The sequence below is a fragment of the Mauremys reevesii genome, linkage group 1 (genome assembly GCF_016161935.1).
Source record: "Mauremys reevesii isolate NIE-2019 linkage group 1, ASM1616193v1, whole genome shotgun sequence".
Lineage (NCBI taxonomy): Eukaryota > Metazoa > Chordata > Testudines > Geoemydidae > Mauremys > Mauremys reevesii.
Window position 1 is genome coordinate 167362591 of NC_052623.1, and position 27539 is coordinate 167390129.

At 54.1% G+C, this 27539-nt stretch overlaps 1 pseudogene; it reads left to right on the forward strand.

Moving 5' to 3' along the window:
- The first annotated feature begins 4895 nt into the window (after positions 1-4895).
- The window catches only part of LOC120407559, a 64690-nt pseudogene continuing 42046 nt past the window's right edge, over positions 4896-27539 (forward strand).

A 27539-nucleotide genomic window follows, 5' to 3' on the forward strand; every position in this document is an offset into this window, starting at 1 on the left:
ATTTCACTGCATCAAGTCTCCTGTAGCAGTAAATTAGCACTGGGGAAGCAGATTTTTATATTTTTAGTGGCATCCAGAAAAGGTCCAAGGAGATTTCCTGTGGGAGGGGGATTAGAGTCAGTACCGACTTTACAATGGTGCCAACGGTGCCGTGGCACCAGGCCCACCCTGCATCTCACTGCAGACACAGTGCTCAGAATTAAGCAATGTTCTCAACGCTATTGTACTCTGTACTAGTTTTCAGTTGCCAGCTACATGCTTCAGCCATGCCACTTTCTCACTAGGCTATATCCTGAATATTGTGACTGGGAATGAGGCGGGGGCAGGGAGTGTAGCAGATGCAAATTCGAGGTGAATATTGTCTTGTCAATACTGTCCTGGGTTTGTGATGCTTTATGCCATGGACTGAAGCAAAGTGGCTGGTGAATAACCAGGAATCTGGTTAATAATTATCTAAATTCAGCTTTCTTCTTTCTCTCTCTGTGAATTGTCACTAATTCAAAATACTAGTGAGCAAGTTGACTGGATAATGGTAATAGCATAATCTCTTGTTATAACATTGTAAACCATACTACCTGTTTTTTATATTAAACACCTACTATACATAATACAATAAATCAGATAGAAACAAAACCTAGGAAAAGTTTATTCTTTCTGCGTCTTATTAAAAGTTTTACAGTAATCTCTTGCTTCAGAATGCCTCCTGCGTCACCCATACTGTTTGCAATAGGATTCAACATGTGGCTTGTCAGCTGACTCTACTGATTCCTGAACAACTGGTAGCTCAATATTAATCTGAGATAGATACTATATGCAGAAGCACAGCTCTGTATATATGGGGATGGGGAGATTATTGACCTTTGTGCATATGTAATAGTTTTTGGTGTTTGTAAGACAAGGTATAATAATGAACTTTGGAAAAGTTCCTGTTTGCTGTGAGAGATGTTACTTGTACCTAAATGCACTCCCCTTCCCCACTCCCAGCCCTATGCATGCTGGCTTGGGAATATCACTTCTGTAGTGTCAGCTTTTAAGAGAGCTTCACATGCAGAGCCGTACCTAGGGATTTTTGCACACAAGGCAAGGAACAGAGGCAGCATGTCCGGCTCTTCCCTATTGAAAGGAAGGATCCACCAACGAATTTCTGCAAAAGAGCCGTATGTGCCGCCCCTCTCCATTGATGACGACCAGCGGCAATTTGGCAATGGGTCCCCCAGTCCCTCTCAGAGGGAAGGACTTGCTGCCGAATTGCCGCTGAAGGAGAGACTTTCTGAGCCCCTCACTTTCCGTGCCCGAGGCAAGTGCCTCACTCGCCTTGCCCTCGTTACCGAAATGTTCACATGCACCACTTCTAGTATTACGGTAAGTTAAAACAAGGTACAGTACATTGGGACATTAATGCTCTATTACAGTGTTTGCATTAGCATATTAAAAGCTATAACACTGAACAGACTAGTTAGGGCCGGCTTTAGGAAGTTTGGGGCCCACCCAATTCAAACATTTTCGGCAGGGCCCCAGCAGGGATGACTTTTAAAAAAAGAAAAAAAAGGTTAAAAAAAAAGCCTTTCCTTTCTTAGCAACCGGTTCCCTATAAAAAGTTCTGATTTAAGGGATGTGCCAGAGTATGTATTTTTGGTACCAATAGGGTTACCATATGTCCATATTTAAAAATTCCTCCCGGACAGCAATTTAAGAACCAAAAAGTCTGACATGTCTGGGAAAAATCGGCTGTATGTTAACCCTACCTACAGTTATTTTTTAAAAAGATGGGACTGAACTAGAAATGAGCTCCGTTTCACATGTGTGGGTCCCCGCCACTCCCTGGGAGTGTGCTAGGGTGACCACATGTCCTGATTTTATAGAGACAGTCCCAGTTTTGGGGTCTTTTTCTTATATAGGATCCTATTAACCTCCACCTCATCCTGATTTTTCACACTTGCTGTCTGGTCACCCTAGGGTGTGCACATGTGTGGGTACCAGCTGCTCTCTTCTCCCATCATTGAAGCAGGTATGCAGGGTTACTGCCCAGGGAATTGCAGGGCACCAGTGGACATGGGGCTGGCTGCAGGCAGGGCAAGGGGTGCAGCAATGGCTGGAGACAGGGTGTGTGGGGTGGGGTGGGCTGGCTGGCTTCAAGCAGGGCCATAGGGGGGTGCGGCAGGGGTTGGCTGGAGATAGGGCAGGGGGTCTGGGTACAGGGGGTACAGACCACCCGGTATGGTAAGTCCTCCCTCCCCCACCAGGGTAGCAGTAGCTGCCTGCGGCTCCCCTGCTTCCACAGCCCTGGCCATGTACACAGCTGCCGGAGCCCTGGGGAAGCAGCGGGGCTCCAGTGGCTATTTAAAGGGCTGGGATGATAGAAGCAACGGGAGCCACGCATTTTTGTAAGTAGCCCACAGATCCCCACAGCCCTACCCCAGGGCTCCAGCAGTGTGGCTGTGGTGGCAATTTAAAGGGCCCCCATGCCCTTTAAATTGTCCCCTGGAGAAGCTGGGCCACCCCGGTACAGTGCACCGACTCTTGCCAATACACCGAACTGGGGCTTGGGCAGCCTGGCTGGGGGTTAGGGTGTAGGAGAGTAGGTCTCAAGTGGGTCTGGGTAGGTGCTGGGCACTGGGGGGTGGGGAGATCTGTGTGTTGGGGGGCTGTCAGTGGGGGAGATCTGTGTGTGAGTGGGTGCTGGGAGGTGTGGGGAGTCTGTGCGGGGCACTGTGCAGTTGTGGTGGGGGGGCACTGGACAGTGAGGGGATCTGTAGGGAGGCTCTGGGTGGGAAGGTGAGGGGCACTGTGCAGTTGTGGGAGGGCTGTGGGGGGTCTTCAGCTGGGGGGCACTGGTCAGTAAGAGGATCTGTCTGGGGGTTCTGAGTGGGTGGGAGAGTGATCTGGGAGGGCACTGGTCAGGGGGGTTTGTGGGGGTCTCTGGGTGGTGCAGCACTGGGTGTAGGGAGTCAGAGGGGTGCTGGGCAGGGGAGTTTGTGGGGGTCTCTGGGTGGTGCGGCACTGGGCGTAGGGAGCCAGAGGGGTGCTGGGCAGGAGGTAGCATGGTGCACCATGGGCCCACCCACAAGGGGAGGAAGCACAATGGCAGTGCTGGGATGGGATGGACAGCGTGGGTCTGGCAGCTCCTGGTTTGTAAACAGTGGCCTTGTACTGGGCTGGGAGGAGTGGGGCTGTCCCTGCCGTGCCATGACTCATCTCCCATTGCCCCCGGCCAGTCCCCCGCTCTGAGGACTCTGCCCCCCTGCCCCATGTCCCCATTTCCCCCATGGGGACCCACAAATATGTTTAGCACCAGGCCCACAAAAGGTTAATCTGGCCCTGTTTGGGGTGCAGGCTCTGGGATGGAGTTGGGGGGCGGGAGGGTTGCAGGCTATGGGGAGTTTGAGTGAGGGGTGCAGGCTCTGACCTGGGGCAGGGGATTCGGGTACAGGAGGGGGTACAGACATGTGGGCTCTGGGAGGGAGTTCCCAAATCAGCACGTTGTATAAGAGAAAGGAGCTGCAGTGATTTCATATAGACATCGAAACTGATAGAAGACACTTTTCCATAGTCAAAATGTGAGAGGCAGAGTCTGAGGGAGGGAGGGGGCGTCTGTACAATATTTCCCACATTCAGTCTCCTGGCTGGAGCACTAACAGCCCCGCAGCACTTGTACAGGATCGAGAGGCGCTGCGGTGTCTGAGCTTTGACAGTCTGGGAATTGGGCTGCAGGTGCCTTTAAGACCCAGCCCCAGGAACCCGCCCCCTGCTCCGGGGCTGACAGGAAGCAGAATTGAAAACAGCCTGTGCCCCCCCCCCCGCTCGCAACCCCGACACCCCCAGATCTGCGAGCACAGCAGGTGGCTCATCCCGAGGGGCCACTGTCCCCCTCCTAAATGGGGTTTGGTCCCCGCACAGGGTCCCGCAGCGCCTCCCCGGCTTAACTGCGGCTACCACCCCCACCCCGATTTTCCCCTTCAGACTCTCTCCTGCCGCTACCTGCAGCAGCTTGAGCCCCCCGCCCAGCAAATTTCTGCCCCCCGCGCAGACCCTGGCAGCCCCCCCGCTGCGATTTGCCCCCTTGAGCCTTTTAAACGCCCCAAAGAGAAGGCAGCAAATCGCCAGTAGAAGTGAGGGCAGAGAGAGGGCAGTGGCGACAGCGCAGGTTACTGAGCATGCTCAGTTCGGGTGCGCATGCTCAGTGCAGCCAAAGTAGCAAATCTGGAGCGGTTCATGTTTCTGTAGTTACAGCGGCGGAGAGGCACCGATCGCGGGGCTACCGAGGGGGCGGAAGAGCGGGGCGCTGCGCTGCGCCCCCTTCCTGGCGCTGGGGGGACGGTGGAGGAGCCCAGCGGCTGCGAGGTCCCGGAGACGGGGACCCCCGGAGGAAGGTTGCCGAGAAACGCCCCGAACCTCCCCCCCGCTCCGTGGAATTGCGGGGTCCCCCCCTACCCCGCAGCAGCCCCGCGTGTGCGCGGGCAGGGCTGGCGGGGCTGATTTCGCTTGCACGCTGGCTCCCCAGCATGCCCGGACTGCCTGTCACGCGTGGATCTAGCCAGAGACACCCCGTCGCCGCGCTGGAGCGGACTGGGCGCCCGCGGAGACCTCCTGAGAGCCGGGGGTGCTTGGGGGGAGGTCGGGGTTATTCGGAGGGGGGAGCCGGCTTGGACTATTTTTCTCCCCCTTCCTCTGTTGTATTTTTGTGTGGGGGGAGGGGATCCGTTTGGAGAAGCATCCAGCGGGGAGGAAAACAAGCCACCCGAGGACACCCCCCCTCCCCCGCCCCTGCACACTGCAGGGCAGAGGATCCGGAGCGATCCGCGCCAGGTTGAAGCCGACCCCCGAATCCAGCCCGAGCTCGGCAGACGCTGCCCGCCGGTCTCCATCGCTCGCTCCGATCTCCTAACACCTTGTGTGGGGGGGGGGGGGGGTGAAGGAAAGCGAAATGGCTCGAGCCGGAGTGGAATAGGACCAGCTGAATGGAGCAGCCCGCTGGAAGGAGACCGGAGGCTGGATCGCTAAAGGTAAGTCACTGGCTTGATTGTTTCTCGACTGGTGTGTATGCCTGGGGGGGGTTGGTGAGATCTGACAGCCCCCCCCCAGGTAAATAACCGATCCATTGACCCTCTCTGGCTTTGAATTCTGTGCTAAACTGCAGGGAGATGGGGAGGTGAGGGGGGGGGTCAGGAAAAGAGGGAGGGTTGGGGAGACGGGAACGGCAGAGTGTTCAGATTTCTGGAAATATGGACAACCCCCCCCCCCAGCGCTCAGACCTGGAATGGGGGGGGGCTGTCATCTGTTTGGTGTTTTTTTCCCTCCTCCTGTTTTCCCAGACAGGGATCGTTTTGCGCCAGTCCCCGGGAGAGGGAAGGGGGGGGCGGGCACACATGCTTCCTAGCAGGGATGCTGGCAGGAAGGGATGCATCCAACCCCCCCCCCCTCTTCCTCGGGAGAATGGGTAGGAGGGGAGGGGGCGCCCCTGGGTCTGATCGGTGGGTGCAGCAGACAAAGCCACCTGCCCGGCACCCCGCGATCTGCTCCTACTGTAGTATTTTCTGGTGTGTGTGTGTGTGTGTGTGTGGGGGGGGGAATTACCCCTGAGTACCGTAATCTCTGGAGGGGGAGGGCAGGGATAATTCTTCCAGCTCTGGGTGGCTCTCGATCCCCTCTCGCTGCGGGGAGGTGGGGGGGCAGGGGTAGATGTAGATACAGAACAGCTCTGACAAGAGATTGGGGCAGACCCCCCCCCATATGTATCTTTATGTAACGGGCTTTATCGGGGGCGAGGGGACACATTTTTTTCATATAAAAAAAACAGGAGTACTTGTGGCACCTTAAAGACTAACAAATTTATTTTAGCATGAGCTTTCGTGAGCTAAAGCTCACTTCTTCGGATGCATAGAATGGAACACACAGACAGAAGATATTTATACATACAGAGAACATGAAAAGGTGGAAGTATGCATACCAACAGGCAGAGTCTAATCAATTTTCATATGTATCCTTCCAAGATGGTAGGATGCGGGCGGAATGGCTAATAAGGGAGGGGTGGGGGCTGTTGCCAACCATCGGGTGGGGGAGAGCTGTGCCCAGCACCCACCTCTGGGGCCAATCCCAACTGGGGGGGGTGTTGATTGGCTACCCCCTTAAAATGGGGTGTGGGCGCCCCTTTATTCCCCTCTGGACCGGCCAGTGTGGCTGAAACCGGGGCGGCCTCACCTTTTGGAGTGGGGGAGGGGCCCGATCCTGCTCCCCTTACCCGGGGGGGGGCGCTGGTTCTGCTTTCTTCCCCTTTCCCCCACGCCCAGAAAATGGGGAAGGGACTCCACGGTGCGGGGAAGAGTCGTGTCAGCCCTGGGAAGGATTCGGCCCCCTTGCCATGTCTCAATCCGGATTGATATCGGAGTCCAGCCGGATCCGGCCCAGAGAGAAGTAAACAAAGCGAGGAGGCTGTTAATAGCGAGAGATCGGAGCCCCTCCTCCCCCACTGCACCCGCAATTATATCACCTCCTTTGCCCCCCACCCCGTCACAAAAGCCCTAGACCCCGGTGTATATTAAGGCAACCCAATAATTTGCTCCTTGCTTCAGAGGTTATTGCTGGGTCTCAAGGTGCCCGCTGAGATTGGGGCTGGCTCACCCCATTGCGCCAGTCCCTGCCCTGAAGAGCTCTCAGTCGGAACAGACCGGGAGAGGACAGACACTTCTTCCCATTTTACAGATGGGGAAAGTGAGGCACGGAGCTAGCTGCAGGGACTGGCCCAAGGTCATGCAGAGAGTCAGGAGCAGAGCCAGGATGTGAACCCACAAGTCCTGACTCCTTGCCTGGGATCTTCCTCCCCCATCCCCTCCTACTAAGGCTTTTGGCATGTGGGGTCCTTGGGGGAAGGGGTAACTAGAGCCTCCCCCCAGGAGGTATAACTCACAGAGTACCACCCCCACCCCTGTGGGAAAGTCCCATCTGGCCTGGCAGAGCTGTTTCGGGGAGGGGTGGGGAGGCTCTGACCTTGCCAAGCCCCCCTTCACCACATCTGGATCAGTCCCACTGCTTTGGGGGGTGGGGAAGAGTTCATAGGAACCGGGATCTGGATCAGAACTGAGTCGGGTTCCACAGAACCAGGGAGGGAGCAGAGTCCTATTTTATCCCAGAACTTTGAGTAGGGAGGTGTCCAGATAAACTGGTCCCCAAGCACTGTCCCTGCTAGTTCTGGAGTCCCAGCTCCAGGCAGCCAGGATGCCTGGGTTCTCTGCTCCCCACTCTGCAGGGTGGGAGGAGGGGCTGGGGGTTAGAACAGGAGGAGGCTGGCAGCCAGGACTCCTGCAGTCGGTAGTCGGGGGGGGGGGGCAGGCGGGTGTAATGGGTGGGCAGCCCCAAACTGGCAGAGGAGTGGGGGTGCCAAAGCAGTGGGGTCTAGCGGTTAGAGCAGGGTGCTGGGAGCCAGGGCTCCTGGGTTCTGTCCCCAGCTCTGGGAAGGCAGTGGATTCTAGCGGTTAGAGCGGGGGGCTGGGAGTCAGGGCTCCTGGGTTCTGTCCCCAGCTCTGGGAAGGCAGTGGGGTCTAGCGGTTAGAGCTGGGGGGGGGCTGGGGGCCAGGACTCCTGGGTTCTATTCCTCGCTCTTCCGAGGCCACCCCAGCAAACTCACATGGTTGCCAACCAAAGGGCTGCACTTCCCCCGGGAAAAGCAGAGGAAGGGAATGCAACTGGCGCATGCCTTCTGCCTCCCCCTTTGAATACACCCCCCAAACTTCCTTCCCCTTCACAGATGCCCCCCTCCCCAGCCCCTCAGTGTTTAGAACTCTCCCTGCACCGAGTGACTCAGCTGTGAGTGCCAATCTCTGCTAATCCCCGCCTGGCGCTGCCTGCGAGTGTAGCTGGGACCCCCCTGTGCCAGGTGCCCTGTGGCAGCCATCGGACTCCCCCCTCCCCCGCCGGGTCACTTTCCCTTGGCACCACGAGCTGTGGCCTCTCGTAGCAGGGGCCCACTGCACAGCTCGAGGTACCAAAGCCTCCTGCTCCCACTAGTGGCATAGCCAGGGCACGGCTGGGTCAGTCACTGATGAGGCTGCTGGACACAGACAGACCCTGTGGGCCCCTCTGGCTGCCCAGCCTGTGCGGTCTGGTGTCGCCATTAGGGGGCTCCCCTAAATCCCAGTCTGGACTCAGCCGTGGAGGGTTACACTACACCCCCGTCAGGTCCTTAAGGGACAGGGTCTTGCTTTCATGGGCGGGGCTAAGATTGGCTCCTCCTCTTGGGAACTGTCCTCTGGCTGAGGAGGGAGGTGAAAACACCCTCCCACACACACACTCCTGTGGGTTGAAGTAGGCAGTGCATGTGCCTTGCTGCCGCCTCCTACCAATCACATCCATCCTCCATGCCTCAGTTTCCCCTCGTGGACTGTGAGCTCTTTGAGGCAGGGCCTGTCTTTCACTCTGCGTCTGTGCAGCACCCGGCACAACAGGGGCCCTGATCTTGGTCTCTCTAGGACAGGGGTCGGCAACCTTTACTATCAAAAGAGCCATTTTGCCCCCTCTTCCACTAAAGAAAAATAGTCTGGAGCCGCAAAACATAACACTGCTTATAAACTTTCAAAAGTTTTAATCTTTTTTTAATTTTACCTGTTACAACAACAGAATACAACAAACAGAAGTGCAGTGTGCATGTGTAGGCCTACTTTGAAATAAATTAAACACTGAAATATGCAGGGCTTTTTGAGTCCTTCCCATATTTGTGTAAAATTAAAATAAAATGTAGCCCACTTTAATATAAAAAAACATATAGTTGCAGCTTAGCAGTTTTAAAAAAGTAAACATAAAATTAGGAACGTTTTTTGACAAGTCCATTTCAGTGTGCTCTCATCCTCTTCGGGTTTCATTCCATTTGTGCTCTTTAGCGAGAGAGGCCTTCTGACGGGCGACTTCTTCGAGATCCGCTGTCAGGCTTTTGAACTTGGACACCCATAAGTCTTTATCCGCTATGTCGGCCAGTTCAATTTCAAGATCGGGCTGACTTATCCCTGTGAATGCGGATATGTTCAGCAGGGATGGGTCGATGTCCAGCGGTGTGACAGGGAAGGACAGAGTGTTTTTTTCCTTTCTGAACTTGCTGAATCTTTCTCCAAATGCAGCTTGCATTGCCATAATTGCACGGTGTAAATAATCACAATTTATGTGCTTGTTCTCTTCTTTGAACTCTCTCAGGGAGGGGAAGTGAGAGAGCGTACCTCTCTGTACATCTCTGGCAAACACTGTCATCTTGCGCTCAGACGCCAGAACATCCTCCAGCAACTGCAGGGCCGTGCTTCCCTTTCCCTGGAGATTTTTATTCAGCGTGTTTAAGTGACTTGTCATATCCACCATGAAATAAAACTTTTCCAGCCAATTGAGGTCTCCCAGTTCGGGATAGCTGAGGCCTTTGCTTTCCAAGAAGGTTTTCACATGTTCCAGACAAGCAGCGAAGCGTTTCAGCACGTCTCCCCTTGACAGCCACCAAACTCTGTTGTGCAGCAGGAGATCCAAATATGCGCTCTCGACTTCATCTAACCATGAACAAAACTGTCGGTGGTTTAACCCGTTTGCAATTATTTTGTTCACTATCTTAATAACGAGGTTCATCACTTCCACACATTCAGGGGGGAATGTTTGAGCGCACAGTGCTTCTTGGTGCAAGATGCAGTGAAACATCATCAGCTCTTGATCCAGCGACTTTTGAAGTAAATTCACAAAGCCCTTCTGTGCTCCTCTCATACTGGGTGCACCATCAGTAGACACTGACACCAGGTGAGTGGTGTTTATTCCTTTGGCTTTTAGACAACTCAAAACAGCCTCACAAATGTCCTGTCCCCGCGTTTGGCCCTTTAGCGGTATGAGTTCAATCAGTTCTTCCCATCAGAGTTCACATATCTGCATAACAGTGCTGTCTGCTCAATATCGTTTACATCACTTGACTCATCACAGGCAATTGAATATGCTTGAGCTGAATTGATGTAATCAATTTGCTTACTGGTGATGTTTGTTGCCATTTTAATGGTCCTGTCCTTGACGGTCTTTGCAGAGAGAGGCATTTCTTTAATTTTCTGAATAATTTCCTGTTTGTTTTTGAATTCGGAGAATAGATGCTCTGATATTTTTATGAACGATTCTTTCATGTATTCTCCGTCTGTGAACGGCTTCCCCCTCCTTACGATTTCATGAGCTGCCACAAAACTAGCAGCTGTAGTTGAGTTTGGAGAGTTGATCCACTTCTTGAAAGTATGTTTGCTCTGCTCAACTTTCCGTAGTAGTTCCGAAATCGCTCTCTTTTGCCCATCTTCAGTTGGGTACTTTTCAGAAAATGCTGAGTGCTTGTTTTGAAAATGTCTTTCAACGTTACATTTTTTGTTGTTTGCTAATTTCTCGCCACATATTAAGCACACAGGTAAGCCAGCGTCGTTGGCAGTGAAGGCAAAGGAATCTGTCCATGCAGAATTAAACTCTCTATTTTCTTCTGAGATTTTTCTTTTTTGGGATGTATTCATGGTTAGCTTACCGCGGGGGTCGCACACTCAAGAAGCCGCCTGCAGGTAAAGGCGAGGGCTATAGATGTGGATGTGATGCATATTTTAATTGACAAATTATAAAACTTTTTAAAAATTCGATGTTAAAGTATCACCTCGAACTCCAAGATAACTGTGCAACAAAATAAACAAAAATAAAATAATATATAAATAAAAATTAAATTAATAAATAACCGTTATTCTTTTTTTTCTCTTTCTTTTGTCAAGGCCGAAAGGAGCCACAACAAGGAGGCTGAAGAGCCGCATGCGGCTCCGGAGCCGCGGGTTGCAGACCCCTGCTCTAGGAGCTGCTGTAATAATAATAATTCCAGCTGTGGTGGCAAAGTGTAAATGAAGCAGAAGATAAAAGCCCTACTACTGCTGCAGTGAAGGGCAACTCCGCCATTTAGCTTGGGCATCTCGATAGGGCTGTGTTCAATGCCGGACGCTTGCAGAGCAGCCCACCGAGCCACATAAGGTGGCACTCGGAGTTGGGCAAACATCGCCACCTCCCTCCCTGCAGGGGGATTTAGGGGGCTGAATTTCCAGTGGGAGCTGGGAAAGGGGGGAGCCCTCCAGTGCCCAATGGGTTAATTGAACAAGAGAAAGGAAGCTTGGTTGTCTGGTGCCAGTTCACATGCAGGAATCACCAGCCTGCTTTAGGTCAGGGGCCCACCTAGCCCGGTATCCCATCTGCGATGGTGGCCATAAGGAGACCCCCTAATAGGGCGATTCTAGGACCGCCTGCCCCCAGGGAATATTTCCCCGGGAAGTAGGTAGCAGTTGGCTCAAGGCTCAGATCCCTGCCCAGTAGCTTGGTTCTATTTTAATCCTCATTATTATACCTCTGGAGAGTCTCCTGTTCTGTATAATTGTCCCGGAGCGCGGTGTTCTGGTGGCAGTGAGTTCCACAGGCCGCCCCCCTCCAAGTTCCTGGGCTCCTGGGGGGATTCTCTGGCTGGAAGAGGTCAAGAGGTCAGACTGGCTGGAAATCTAGGACTTGGGTTTGCCGAGGCCTTGAGAATTTCATCCCCTTATAAAATGCACTGGGTGTTGTCGTCACAATCCATGTCCAACTGTACGGCCTGATGCCTGGGGAGGGGGGCTCCCGTGGGGCAGGCTTTGGAGTAGCAGACAAGTGGGCCAGACCCCCAGCTGGTGTCAATCAGCCGCCACACTCGGGTTCACATGGCCAGAGCATCTGCTTTTCGCGCTGCATCCGCCCAGGCCGGGGGCTGTCCTCCGGCCAGAGCCTGCGCCCTGTGCCCACGGCCTGTTGTGGTGAAGCTGCCCCCACCCCCGGGAACGCCCAAAACAGACACCGCAGAAAGGAAAAAAACCCCAGGAGCTAAGAGCCCTCACCCTCGTCTCAGCCGCCTTCTGCCCCGGCCCTGAACCGGCTGCACTGGGAAGCCAGCCCCGATGCCCCGCACGCCGGGGTGGGGTCATGCCACAGTCGGAGCAGGCTGTTAGCACCCCAGACCCCTCGATATCTGTATCTGTCCCTTCCCCATCCCCCCCACACACCCTCGATCTCTGTATCTATCCATCCTCCCATTCCCCCCCACACCCCTCGATTTCGGTATCTATCCATCCTCCCATTCCCCCCCCGCCCCTCGATATCTGTATCTGTCCTTTCCCCATCCCCCCCACACACCCTCGATCTCTGTATCTATCCATCCTCCCATTCCCCCCCACCCCTCGATATCTGTATCTGTCCCTTCCCCATCCCCCCCACACACCCTTTGATCTCTGTATCTATCTACCCACCCATCCCCCACCCCACCCTGTCTCTGTCCACCCCCTATATCCCCCACACCCTTCGATCTCTGTATCTATCCATCCCCTAATCCCCACACACCCTCAATCTCTGTATCTATCCGTCTACCCATGCCCCCACCCCTCAATCTCTGCATCTAGCCACCTACCCATCCCCCACCCCAACTCATCTTTGTATCTGTCCAACCCCTATCCCCCCCACACTCCTCGATCTCTTATCTAGAGACCCACCCATCCCCCATCCCATCCCATCTCTGTATCTATCCATCCCCCACCTCACCCTATTTCTGAATCTATCCATCCACCCATCCCCCACCTCACCCCATCTCTGTATCCACCCATCCATCCTCATATACCCCCATCAATTGCTGTACCCAGCTAGGTGCCCAGACAGCAAGGGTGAAAAATCGGGGTGGGAGTGGGGGGTAATAAGCACCTATATAAGACAAAGCCCCAAATATCAGGACTGTCCCTATAAAATCGGACATCTGGTCACCCTAGTACCCACCCCCCTGTTCTGTTGGGGGTGGGCATTGTCTACATCGGGGCAGTGGGTGGAGCAAGGTGGGGGTCATCCTATTACATCAGGGAGGGAGGGAAATGGGGGGCTTCACCCCACATTTGCTGATAGGGGTCCCCCCATCTCTCCTCTGGTGCCCATAATCTGCTGCCCTCAGGTCTCACACTCTCCCCCCGATAACGCCGGTGGCCAGGACGAGGTGGATCCGAGCTCGGGAGCGGATTTCCCGGACACAAGGGGCTCTGTCAGAGAGCAGGATCCAGCAGTTTACCCCAGCAAGGGATCTGCCCCATTGACTCCAACAGGGGGGCAGGGATAGCTCAGCAGTTTGAGCATTGGCCTGCTAAACCCAGGGTTGTGAGCTCAATCTGTGAGGGGGCCAGTTAGGGATCTGGGGCAAAAATCTGCCTGGGGATTGGTCCTGCTTTGAGCAGGGGGTTGGACTAGATGATCTCCTAAGGTCCCTTCCAACCCTCATATTCTATGAATCTGGGACCCCAGCAGGGGAAATGGACCCATTGACGTGGGAGGAAACAGAGCCTATCTGAGCTCCTACCCCCATCAGCGCCCCGTGCCACCCCCTCGAAACCTGCCACTGGCACAGCGTCCAGGGGTTATTTAGATGTCTGCCGCACTTAGGTTCCAACTGAGATCGGGGCCCGTTGTGCTGCCAGGCTCTGCACGAGCCTGATCTTGAGGAGCCCGCTGGGCGGGGTGCTGCATGGACACACAATGAGAGACAGTCCCTCCCTGACCCAAAGAGATTCCAGTTTAAACAAAGGGAGGATTATCCCCCTTCTGTAGGTGGAGAAACTGAGGCACAGAGCAGTGAAACCTCCTGTCCAAAGTCACTCAGTGAGTCAATGGCAGACCCAGGAGCTGAACCCAGACGTCCTGAGTCCCAGCCTAGCACCATGAGACCCTCCCTCCTCTTTTTCTGAGCACAAGGCCCTGGCAAGATGCCTGTTGTCTCCCCCCGCCCCGCAGCCCCATGGAGCAGAGCAACGGGCCCATCTGGTCTCCACGATGGCTGGGGCTGTTGCCTTTCTCCCAGCAACTGCTTCAGGCTCTCTGCAGACTCAGGCAGGCGCTGACACTGGTGACCCTCAGGTCTCTTGAGTCAACCGTGAAGGCTAGATTCTGGTGGCGACGTTCAGATTGTGACACTGAGTCACCCCAGAAGTAGAGGCCCTGGGAGCGGGCCCCCAGCTGGGGATCTGGTCCCATCGACTCCAGTGGAGCGACACCACTTTACACCTGCGGGGGATCTGGCCCATTGACTGCAGTGGAGCCAGGGCTGGGTTACGCTCGCCGGGGAGCAGGCCGGGGGCACTCCCTGCTACGTACGTCTAGCGGTTGAGATGAGCAGCACTGGAGAAACGGCTGAGATGATTCTTGTCTCTCTGCCATCTTCCATCATCTCTCGCCGCTCCTAATTCAATCATCCTCCCCTCCCCCTCTCTGTTCCCCTGTCCCGTCCCCCCTGCCCCTCTGTAGTTCCTCCACACACCCCTCCCGCCCCCTCCCTCCAGCCGCGGCAACCCCTACCTGTCTCGCAGCCCCGTCCAAGGCGGTGGCTAATTGATATGATAATCCAGCGCAGACTTGATTAGGGAGATAATTGGCTGGGGCCGGGCCAGGTGTCTAACACACCCCAAACCCCTCAGCTGAGAGCCCCAACACGTGGCCCCTACTAGCTCACTTGAGCTAAAGGAGGAACTCCACCGGCCAGTAGGAGCTGTAGGCTTTTATCCTCTCTGTGGAGCAGCCACTAGGGGGCAGACTGCAGGTTCTGTGCTGGGCTCTAGAGCTTTTCTAAAGCCGCCACAGAATTCTGGGGGTGTCCCAGAGCAGGGGGCACCCAGCTGGAGACCCCTGGGCCTGATCTCTCAGGGTGCTGACGTCCACGGGAAGCCCGACCCATGGTACGTTGGTTGGAGCAGGGATGAGCTGGGCCCAACCCCCTGGGGCTGAGCGTACCAGCCAGGAAGAGACACGGGGAGGGGGAGGCACAAAGTGCCCCAGGAAGGCGGGGGGTCATAGCTCAGGTTGGGAACCCCATGGTTGAGGCACCCCAGGATCCTTTACCCCGTGCTCCCCCCCCCGGCAAAGGGGTGCAGTTGTCCCTGTTCTGTATCTGTAGCCATGATACCATTATTCAGAGCCATGGCTCCTTTGTGCCCCCAGAGCAAGCTGGCAGTGGAAGGCTGGGCTTGGGAATAGGCTCTGGACTGGGATCCAGATGATTTGGGGGCAGGTCCCAGATCTGCGCCACCCTGGCTGGGTCACGTCATCGCTCTGTGCCTCGGTTTCCCCATCTGATAAATGGGGAAACTAATCCCTCCTTTGCCTGTTGAGATGGGGACGGACTCTCGCTTCCAGCGGCCCAGCTATCACAGCGCTGATGTGGCCACGTTATGCCAGCGGGAGGGAGCTCCCCCCAGCGACATCATAAAACCAGCTCCACGAGCGGCGGTAGCTATGCCAGGGGGAGAGCATCTCCCGCCGACATGGTGCTGTGGAAACGACCACTTATGCCGGCAAAACGTATGTCTGTCGGGCGTGTGTGTGTGTTTTCACACCCCTCAGCGACAAAAGTTTTGCTGACATAAGTGCTAGTGTAGACATGGCCTTAGTGTGTGCAGCGCCTGGCACAACAGGGCCCTGATCTCGGCCGGGGTCTGGGCAGCGCCTGGCACAAGGGGGGCCCTGATCTCGGTCGGGGTCTGGGCAGCGCCTGGAACAACAGAGCCCTGATCTCGGCCGGGGTCTGGGCAGCGCCTGGCACAAGGGGACCCTGATCTCGGCCGGGGTCTGTTCAGCGCCTGGCACAAGGGGACCCTGATCTCGGTGGGGTTTGTGCAGCGCCTGGCACAAGGGGGCCCTGATCTCGGTGGGGTCTGTGCAGGGCCCGGCACAAGGGGGCCCTGATCTCGGTGGGGTTTGTGCAGCGCCTGGCACAAGGGGGCCCTGATCTCGGTGGGGTCTGGGCAGCGCCCGGCACAAGGGGGCCCTGATCTCGGCCGGGGTCTGGGCAGCACCCGGCACAAGGGGGCCCTGATCTCGGCCGGGGTCTGGGCAGCTCCTGGCACAAGGGGGCCCTGATCTTGGCCGGGGTCTATGCAGCGCGTGGCACAAGGGGGCCCTGATCTCAGTGGGGTTTGTGCAGCGCCTGGCACAGTGGGGTCTTGGCCCATGACTGGGGCTCCTAGACATGCCCCAGCACAAAGAATCACTAATAATAACAGCCCAGAGAAGGGGTGGGGCACGAGGGGCTCCGTGGGGGATGGGCTCCCGGGCCTTCCCTCTGGGAAGCTGTCACGTCCCCTGTGTGATCATTTCAGCCCCAGCTCCTCCTTCGGTTCCCTTTGCTGTGGCTGGGGATGGTGGCGTGGGGCGCTCGTCCCGTCTGCGCTGACGACGGCGGGTCTCCGAGTCAGGCCGTTCGCAATCCAGTCACGCCCCCGCCCCAGGGCATGGCTCACCTGCCCACGCCCTCCTGTGTCACAGCCACGGGGCCCTGCCATGGGCCTGGCCGGGCACCTGGGTGCAGGTTCACTCCACGGCAGGGCGGGTTCCGGGCCCTGTCACTGGATCAGGAGCTAGGAAGGAACCAGCCAGATCTGCAGGGTTTTTCCCCATTTCATCAGTGTTTCTAGGAGCAGTGGAGACGTTCCCCCCTCGTGACTTCCCAGGACATTCATTAGGTGTATTATGGTAGCATCTAGAGACCCCAGCTGAGATCGGGGCCCCCTTATGCCAGGTTCTGCACAGACCCCGACCGAGCACAGACCCTGCCCCAGAGAGCCGACAGTCTAAATAGACATAAGAACATAAGAAAGGCCGTACCGGGTCAGACCAAAGGTCCATCTAGCCCAGTATCTGTCTACTGACAGTGGCCAATGCCAGGTGCCCCTGAGGGAGTGAACCTAATAGGCAATGATCAAGTGATCTCTCTCCTGCCATCCATCTCCATCCTCTGACGAACAGAGGCTAGGGACACCATTCTTACCCATCCTGGTTAATAGCCATTTATGGACTTAGCCACCATGAATTTATCCAGACAAGTGGTGGAAGGTGAAACTGAGGCACAGAGAGGGGAAATGAATTTCCCAAGGTACCTAGCAGGTCAGAGATGGAAATAGAACACAGGTGTCCTGAGTCCCAGGCTACTGACCCCTTGTGTCTCCTTTTGTGAATGGAGGGAGAATCTCTGTGTCTCATCATGTCAGTTTCAGCCCTGTTGCATCCTGGGGTTTGTAGTTCCCAGGGGTTCCAGGCATTAGGTTTCCAGCAGGATGAGGACAGTGCAGAGGAAGGGCAGAGTTAAGGGTATCTGGGCAATCTTTGAACTACCCATTTCCACCCTTGGCCTAGAGCATATCTGTCCACGGGCAGCTCAGAGTTCTCTGCCCACTGCAGCCACAAAGGGGATGGGCATTCGCCCAGTGTCAATCTTCAGTCCCCTCTAGTGGCCACTTGGCACAACAGGACAAGAGCCTACTATTGCAGCTGGGTGGAGGCACCTATCTGTTTCCGCGTGACACTGGCGGCACTTTTGCGGTTCCAGGCTTGCTGACAGCCCAAGCAGGGAGCAGCCTGGCATTGGCAGAGCTAATTAGACCCTCTTCCTTCCGCCCCCCCGGCCTGTGAGCTGAAAGCAGGTATCCCGGCCTCCCAGGCCCTCGCCACCTGCCCCCACCCTTAATGCCAGATTCATTATTTAAAAGCAGGGTGGAAAGAAGAAAGAAAGCAACCTTCATTATCATATCGAGAAAATTACCCCCATCCCCTTAACTAGCAATTTTCCTGCCACATAGTTCAGCGCTGACTAGCCCATTAATTATAGAGATGAAAAATCATTTGGAAACCAGAAAGGAAACTAATTGGCTCTTCCCCCAGCTCAAATGAGCCGGTGCTAGCGGGAGAAGGGAGCAGGGATCCCGGTCACGAGAGGATCCCGACGGGGTCTCCTCCTTGGGAAGATTTCTCGAGACTCTCCCTTTGCTCGGAGCAGTCTAGGGAGTATGGCATGTGGTCAAGAGGAAAGAGGGCCTGTGGTTGGGTGTGGGGCTGGGGAGATCTGGTTTCACTGCCCTGCCTCAGGATGACCTTGTCTGAGTCAAGTCACCTCTGCGCCTCAGTTTCCCCATCTGTAAAATGGGGATAATAGACCTTCCTTTGTGTATTCAGACTGAGCTCTTCAGAGCAGGGGCTGCCTCTGACTCTGTGTCTGCAGCACCCGGCTAACGGGCCCTGATCTTGGTCAGGGTCTGTGCAGCGCCCGGCACAATGGGGCCCTGATCTTCACTGGGGTTTCTAGACGCAACCATAACGTGCATAACAACAGTGGATCTGAACACTGTCTTGGTTTTAAGACAGCTGGAGTCTAGGTTACTGAGCATTGGCTGAGGATCCAGGACTCCTGGGTTCTACTCCTACTCTGGGAGGGGAGTGGGGTCTAGTGGCTAGAGCAGGAGGGGGCTGGGAGCCAGGACTCCTGGGGTCATTCCCCAATCTGCCATCAACGTGCTGTGCGTGCCAGGGCCTGCAGCGTGGTTTGCCCACACCCCAGCGCCGAGCGCAGATACTCACCCCACAGAGCCAGCTCCCCAGAGCGGGGGTGGGGCAGCGCATGCCCTCCTCCAGCCCCCCAGCGAAGGGGCATGGCTGGCAGAGCTGCTCTCCACTGCGAGGCCCAGGCCTGCGAGCACCAGGGTCATTACAGGCCAGGACCAAGGGGCATTAGCAGGGGCGGCTCTGGGATTTTGCCGCCCCAAGCACAGCAGGCAGGCTGCCTTCGGCGGTTTGCCTGCGGAGGGTCGCTGCTCCCGCAGCTTCAGCGGAACTCCTGCAGGCGTCCTCCGGCGCCGCGGGACCAGCGGACCCTCCGCAGGCAAACCGCCGAAGGCAGCCTGCCTGCCGCCCTGGCGGTGCCGGCAGAGCGCCCCCAGCACGCGCTTGGCATGCTGGGGCCTGGAGCCGCCCTGGGCATTAGCAGAGCAAAGCCCAGCGAGGAGGAGCCTGGTCAGCACGAAGCGCGTCAGCAGCGCGGGGATAAGGGAAGGGGCTGCGGGTCGGGAGTGAGGAGCAGCGGCTGAGCTGGGGAGGTTGGGGAGTCCCAGGCTGGGAACAGAGTGCTCCTCACTCCCGACCCGCAGCCCCTCCATCCCAGCCCCGGGCGCCCCTGAGCAGGGGACAGGTCCCTTCTCCAGCCTGACCTTCGCTCCGAGGGAAAGTGCTGAGGCGAGAGAACCTAACACCGGGCTGGGGGGGCCGAGCGCTGCCTGATCTCCACTCCCCTCCCCTCCTTGTCTTCCAATCCCTCCCCTGGGGGAGCCGCAAGTCAAGGGCGTCCCAGCTCCTGTTTCATGCTGCGGTGTCCCGTGGCCAGGTGAGGCGGCTGGGGTGATGGCCCAGCTCCCCTGGGGGCACCGTGTTATGACTCAGCCCCTCGGGGGCCAGGCCTGCAGCTCTGGAGCTGGGGGGGACGGGACAGTCACTCAGTGTCCTTCCCAAGCTGCTGGGGTTTGGGCCAGGGGAGCAGCGCAGCTGGGGAGGAGCGCATCTGGGAGCTGTGCACAAGGGGCCCCCAGGCTCCTGGCCTGCAAAGGGGGCCTGGATTCCTGGCCCATGTAAAGGGGGCCAGGTTGGGCCCCACTGGTGTAACAGATGCAAGCCATGCGCCGCGCCTCAGGCTCCGCCATTGTGGCTGCAGCATCTGTAGGGGGCGCTCTCCCCCTCGCCGTCAGTGCTGGCCCCAGGCCAGCTCTAGGGGGTATTGGGCTGGGGGCCGCGTGCCGAGGTTTGGGGGTGGTAAAGCCAAGGGGTCCCCTCCCCCCACCTCAGGGTCTGTCTCAGAAGAGGCTTCTGCCACCGGGATGGGCCCAAGCAGCTTTGCCGTCACTCCGGGGGAAGGAGCCTGGTGGGGGGAGATGGTGGAGGAGTCTGGGAAAATGGACCCCAAATGGGGGAGCTGCCTCTTTTCCGGCTGGGGTGGGGGGGGGTCCTGCCCCTGCTCCCAAACAGTGGCCCCGTCTGACCCAGATCAGAGCCCGTGTGAGGATGTTGGATGGAACAGGGGCTTCCCATGGGGGCTGCGTTTCTGGGGGGATCCCCAGGGGGCATGAACAGGGGCTCCCCACATTTCAGCACATTTCTGGGCAGAGCCAGGTAATTGGGGCCGGACCCTGGGCCCGAAGCAGTGGCTGGAAGGACTTCAGTGGGCTTGGGCTCCCACTCCTGTGGTGGAAACACAGGCATAGCCCAGTGTGCCCATCTGCCCCGGCATCCCGTCACCACTAGCACCAGCTAGTCCAGTGGAGGGGAATACCAGCCCAGGGGCGACTGCCTGACCCCAGTGTTCGGCTCCTGCCCAGAAGCAGGTTTATATCTCTGACCCCCGCATACCTCCCTGCCAGGTGACACATTCCCCTTCCCACGTGAGCCTTCGTTCTGAACCCACTGTGACACCCTGCAGCAGGGAGTTCCACAGGTTGATCAAATGGAGCTGCTTTCAGGAGAGGCCACTTGGAGGTGGTGGCTCGGGATACCTGGGCTCTGTTCTCGTCTGACTCGTTTGCAACCTTGTGCAAGTCCCTGTGCCTTAGCTTCCCATCCATTGTGTGTAAATTATTTGTCAAGGACTGTCTGTCTCACTGGGGGTCTGTGCAGCGTCTGGCGCAGTGAGGCCCTGATCTTGGTCCAGGTCTGTGCTGTGCCTCCATCCCCAAGGTGCTGCTGTGATATAAATAACAATGAGTTTGAAATGTGTTGCCTTTTTGCTGACGCTGTCTTCTCCTGGTTGCTTGCGTCTCTGGAAAGGCACCTTTGCTCTGCCTCCATCCGATCCCAAGTCAGGTGAGATCTGTTCCTGATGGGAGGGAGCATTGAAAATCAGCTGCTTCAGTTGTGGTGTTGTTTGAAATACGGGTTTACCAAAAATGCCAGCGACTCAGTTTCCTTTGTCCCAAGATCCCTGCTGAAGAGAGACAAGAAGTCAGGTGGCATTCTTAGGAAGCAAAAAATATCAACATCTCATCCAAAAAGAACATTAAGGTGGCAAAATCAAAGGGCTACAATGTTGGGAAATGCAAGAATTAAGGTTGCTTGGGTAACCTTAACTCTGCCCTCTGATGTGTCTACATTATAAGTCGCTCTTTCATGACATCCAAAGCTATTCTTTTCACAAGACCCCTGCCTCATTCAGTGCACAGGACAGATGGCATTCACTGGATGAGCAGTTATGCCAGCTTTCTTTTTGTCACCCTCATTCAGTGTGTGGCCCCAGACCCCATTCACTGCCACCGTCCGAACCCAGAGTTATTAATGTCCTCATTGACTTTTCTGTGGCACTCATGAATTTCTCTTCCCAACACCCCACGAGACAAGTAGTATCCCCACTGCCCAGCTGGGAAACGGCAATGCAGAGATTGAGGTCGCCCCTCGCAGTCCCAGCACCCCAGTGGAAGCGGGTGCTGGGATCCTGTCATTCAGCTGCGTTCTGGAATCCTTGTCCCCCCCATTAGCCATAAGACCTTCCTTGCTATTCACTCCGCATCTTCCAGCTTCTGCAACAGATGAGGCAGGGTCCTACCACAGCTGCCTTCTCTCCCCGCATAAAATGGATCCAGGCCCGGGGCAAGGCCAGCCAGTGCCCTGACTGGGACAGAGTCCTGTGGGTAGAGCTGATGTGACTGTGTCACTAAAGAGTGTCTCTTAATGCAGATGCACAAGGCAGCAGTCAGGGCCGGCTCTAGCGTTTTTGTCGCCCCAAGCAAAAAAATTTTTGGCTGCCTCCCCCCGTCCCAGCCCTGGGCTCCTCTCCACACACCCCTGCTGCCCCAGCCCTGGGCTCTCCCCACCCTTTCCCCCCACCCCACTGCCGGTCCAGGCCTGGGCTTCCCCTTCCCCACCAGTGCCCCCCCCACACACACACACACCTCCTGCCGCCCCAGCCCTGGGCTCTCCCCCCCACACACACACACCTGCACCCTCCTTCTGCCGCAGCCCTGGTAACTCACTCCCAGGGCGGGTCATTCAGCAGGAATTTTGGATGTGCACAAAACACTGACAGGACTGGTTCCCATATGGTTACAGAGCTGCAGTAAAGTGGAACAATTTTCAGCTTGTGTGGTTGGAGGATATCTGGATGCATATTATAAGACTGTCCTACATAATTGAGGAAAAGTTGAGGTGCCTTTATTATTCTTTTGTTCCACTCTTTCTTTCTATGGGGAATTTGCCAATGCAATATCACTGTCTTCCTTTTAAACAAACAAACAAACAAAAGGCAATGGCTGTTGAAAATGGCAATTCCAGTCCTAATAACCACGGGAAGCATTTCTTGCTCAATTTTATCCTACTTTTTCTATAGCAAGTTACAGTGGATCAGTATATTTGATTTGGGAATGAAGTAGCAGCTGCCCAAACTGAGCTTGAGCACTCCTGAATTTTGAGGTGTTCAAATCTGGAAAGCAGGTGCTGGGTGTGTGTGGGGAGCACGGCAGCATGTATGCAGCAGCGTGTCTGGCGCTGCGGAGCCAGACACGCTGGTCTGAGTGGCACAGTAAGGGGCTGGAGGGTTGGAGAAGGGATAGGAGGTTACGGGGGCAGTCAAGGGTTAGGGTTAGGGTTAGGACCCCCTCCTTCCCTGTATTCCCTGAGGCTTCAGAGGGGTTAATTCAGTGGTTCTCAAACTTTTGTCCTGGTGACCCTTTCACATAGCAAACCTCTGAGTGCGACTCCCCCCGCCTATAAATTGAAAACACCTTTTTATATATTTAACACTATTATAAATGCTGGAGGCAAAGCGGGGTTTGAGGTGGAGGCTGACAGCTCACGACCCCCAGTAATAATCTCGTGACCCCCTGAGGGGTCCTGACCTCCAGTTTGAGAACCCCTGGGGTAATTTAATTTTAGCACCCTGTGTCTATTCACATGCATGTGCTATTTTGAGCATTTCAGTTTTGACAACATAGGCTCATCCCAGATTCTGGAACAAGCTCAAATGCTCAGTTCGTGGAGTATGTACATAAGCTTTACTAAAGACAAACCCACAGTAGCCGTCTACAGTTTTTGAGGGTCCCCATGGAGCCAGTCTCTAGGAAACAGATAACTGCATGGAGGTTAAGTCCATTAATGGCTATTAGCCAGGCTGGGTAAGGAATGGTGTCCCTAGCCTCTGTTTGTCAGAGGGTGGAGATGGATGGCAGGAGAGAGATGATTTGATCATTACCTTTAGGTTCACTCCCTCTGGGGCACTTGGCATTGGCCATTGTCGGTAGACAGGATACTGGGCAGGATGGCCTTTGGTTTGACCCAGTATGGCTGTTCTTATGTTCTAACCTAAATGAAGCCAAAGTTATGGAGACAGATATGAGTCACGGAAGCCAGCAGAGTATCAGAAACCTGGAAAAATCTCTGCCTGGATGGGCTCAGGTGTTTGGTCACAAGCTGAGGTGGTTCAAAAGTTGCGGATTTTTTTTAAGCAGAATTTTTTTTATTGTTTCTTTAAACAATCAAACACAGCAAGCAGCAAATATTTGGCCACACACTTCTGAAACCCCAAACCATGTTCGGGTTTTGGCAAACTAATTTCAGCTTTTCGATCAAAAAAACCACAACAAATTTTGAAGGAAAGCAGACATTGTCCGTTATTTTTTTCTGCTTTTTAAAACCCCTAGTTTTCGATCCACAATGTGTGAGTGTGAGTGTGAGTGTGTGAGTGTGAGTGAGTGTGTGTGAGAGTGTGTGTGCGTGTGAGTGTGTGTGAGAGTGTGTGTGAGTGTGTGAGAGTGTGTGTGTGAGTGTGTGTGTGAGTGTGTGTGAGAGTGAGTGTGAGTGTGCGAGTGCGTGTGAATGTGACAAGGAGGCTACCTGATCTCTTTGTCCCCAACACCTTCAGTTGGCATCTTGCAGGGGAAACTGAAGCACCCACACAGTATTCAGAGAAAATATTAAGAACATTCCCACTTCATCACCACAGGTGCAACAAAATATAATACTGTATATTGAAGTAGGCAAGTGCTGCTTCTGACTTTCCACTTTTAATTGACCCTTGTGATCTTGTGGCGCTGACGCGTTGTAGCTTCATTTTATATCGGCTTACAGGGCGGGAGCAGGGGGGGGGGGGGGACCACCATTTTGGGCCCCACCAAAAATTATACAAACCTGCCGCCTATGCGCCTGTACTAGTTCTCTGAAGGTACTGTGTGTGTTTGCTTGTTTGGGTGTCTGTTTTTTGGCAAGATAAAAGTGGTAAGAGCCCTTTCCGTGTGGTGTCCAGATCTTCAGAGTCTGTCATCCGAGATCTATTTCAAGCATTTCCCCTGCCCTCCACACCACACCACACCACACCTCTCCCACTCCCAAAAACCTCAATGTTGCAACTTTTCAGGAGTTGGGAATTCTGAGGAACACAAAGCTATTTGCACAATCCAGAGAATCCAACCACTAACACCAGTCAATAGCAATATTGATCCTAACCTTATTGTTACTTAATATGGAATGGCAGAGGGCTCCATGTATGCTCCCGGCTGTGATTCTGGCTTTGGTGGACCAAGTCAGAAATAATTGTGCCCATGGATGTTTCTACACATCAGTGGGGCACCTTTTGAAATGGTGCCACTTGGAGATCTCTGTTACTAATGAAGTGGATTCTATCTAGATTGCATGCTTCTAAGGGAAGTGGCATCAGTTGCTGATTCCTGGGCTGGGAGAGGAGTTTGCTCCATTTCTGGGAAATCATTCAGTACTGCAGAACTTCTGCAGTTCACTGGCTTTAGCCAGGAGGAGCTTTAATAATATCAAATGCCACCTAGCTGTTATACAATGCTTTTCAGCAGTGGATCTCTAACTGCTTTGCTAAAGAGGGAAACTGAGATGCAGGGAGGAGAACTGACTTTCCCCAAGTTCCCAGCAAACCAGTGGCAGAGCCAGGAACAGAACCCAAGTCTCCTAATGCCTAGTCTAGTGATATAGCCATTAATTTACACAGCTTCCCTTTGGGAAAGTGAAGTCAGGTGAAGTGTAGCTGTGGTGCTGTACAGGGCCGCCCAGAGGATTCCGGGGGCCCGGGGTCTTCGGCGGTGGGGGGCCCCACTTCGGTGGTAAGTCGGCGGCGGGGGGTCCTTCCGTTCCGGGACCCCCCGCCGACTTGCTGCCGGCGGGCCCCACCGAAGACCCCGGAGAGGAAGGACCCCCGGCCAGCGAAGACTGGGAGCGAAGAAGCTCCGGGGGCCCGGGCCCCGCGAGAGTTTTCCGGGGCCCCCGGAGCGAGTGAAGGATCCTGCTCCAGGGGCCCCGAAAAACTCTCGTGGGGGCCCCTGCAGGGCCCGGGGCCTGGGGCAAATTGCCCCTCTTGCCCCCCCCTCTGGGCGGCCCTGGTGCTGTATTTACTGAGCAGGGAAAACCAAACTACAGCGGAGATGCAGGTGAAGAGTTCAGAGGCTCTTGGCTTGTCTGTTTAGCCTGGGGTAGGGGAGAGTAGAGTCGCCTGCATTCCAAGTTAGCACAGGTGGCTGAGATACCCTGGGGATTCCGGCAGCATAAATGAATGCAAAACCACTAAGAGCTTTGCATGTAGATAACTACTGGGACTAGTGAAAGAGTGAAATTGACTTTTGTGCCCTCTAGCACTAAGCAGTATTTACAGGTTTAGGGTAAACCTAGTTCCTGATATTTAATTACTTTTGCAATAATCATTTAGCCTTTTACAGTCTTTACAGAATAAACCATAGAAATACAGGGATTGTCACCCACCACTGAAATGCAGCCCTCTGGGATAGAAGGCTGGAGCCTTTCCATTGTTTTGGTTTTTAACTTGGGCTTGTGCCCTTTTATGTTTATTATTTGTCGATGGGGGGTTTTAATTTTTGCTTTTTTTTTTAACCTTAGAAATATCAGGAACGTCAAGTCTAATCTCTCTGGAGGACTTGCTGAATGACCTGACAATAAACATGTTAGACCAAGCCCTTTAATTGAAGGAGTGGAGATGTGCTAAATGTTTTCACAAGCCCATCTTTTATCCAAAATGCTGATTTGTCATTGACGTTAAATATGTTATACAAACAAAGCTTTAGTCATTCTCACTACAACCCCCTCTCACATTTCCCTCTCTAGCCTAGTGTCATTTTGCTAGTTCTCCAGTCCTCGGAGTTTTCCGAGGCAGATGAGCAAGGTTTATTGTTGTCAAAACAGGTACAATTCTCTTCAAAACCTACCTTTCAAGTCTTCATCAAAACAATAAAAGCATAAGCCCAATTTTTTAATTTGCATGTCACCTTTGAGGACAGCAAATGGAGAAATGTCTTTATCCATTTAGAACATGAGGACAGCTTGCTTGGAGTGCCAGATGGGAGTGAGGTTACTCCTAATTAATTCTGCAGTTGAACAAACAGAAAAATGTGTGAGGGTGTGTGTATTTTTTTCCTGATCTCATAGGCGGTATTAATTTGGTCCAGCAGATCTAGATACAAAGAAGTCTTTGTTCTGGAAAACAGAGATTAGGACAATAGCCTTGTGATATATAACCACTGGGCTTCTGTCTAGATCCTCTATTACAATGGCATCCTTTGAAATAAATGACAAATAAAAGGGGAAGATGTTTTACATCATAAGAACCATAAAATTGGAGTTGATATACCTCATTGAGTCTAGCTATAGTGAATTGCAATGGCTAATTACCCAAACAAAAACAAACAAAAAATCCCCGTATTTCTTTTGTAAGATTCCAGAAGGGGAAATTGTATCCCTTGTTTAAAGTCATAATTAGTATTACGTTAGCGATAATGACAACATCCTTAAGAGTCTGAGCATCAGACCTCTCATTTTCTCTTCCTGTGTGAGTGATGCCACAGCTGCCATGAAGACTGGTTTGAAAGAACTCCGGTTCTAGCCCTCTGTTTCTGGCCATTGTGATGACATTCCTGCTGGCAGAAATGTTAGCACATCTACCCCTAGGATTTCCCAGAGTCATCCCTTATTCCTATTCATTTGGAATGCTACTCCCCAGATTTTAACTTTTAGCAAACCTTTGTGATCGCTTGCAAATGAGCAAACCTGTTAAATGAGGTGTGCCTGGTAATTTTCATAAGCCAATTATTTTGGGTTGATTTCTGCGTGTGTAGACTGGCAGTGGCACTGAATATAGCCAACCGGGTTTTTTTAATTAATAAAATGATCATGTTTCTCGCATTCTCTAAAAGCAACCTGCATTATTTCTTCCAAATCCTGGATCTCACCCCATAGGTCAAAGCAGGGAAGGAATACTCCTGTGTAAAACCAAATGATGCCCTTTCCCAAGTGCCTGTGAGTCATAAGCTTGTGTCATACTGTCAGCTTGACATTCTAGAGTAGTTGTTTTTGGATGATGCCAATGTCAGTAATCAGACTCAAAACAAAGAGCCATAGTCTTCCAATTGACGTCCCTACACGTCAGTGCTTGTATCAATGGAAGCTGCATGTAGGGGTGTCATAAACAGATTGTAAGGGTTAAGGTCTCTTTTACCTGTAAAGGGTTAACAAGCTCAGTAACCTGATGAACACCTGACCAGAGGACCAATCAAGGGACAGGATAATTTCAAATCTCTGTGGAGGGAAGGCTTTGTCTGTGTTCTTTGTTTGAGTGTGTGTGCTCTCTTTGGATCTAAGAGAGGCCAGACATGTCTCCAAGTTCTCCTGGAGTATTTCCTACTATCCAGTATAGTGAGTATTAGTTAAAAAGGCGG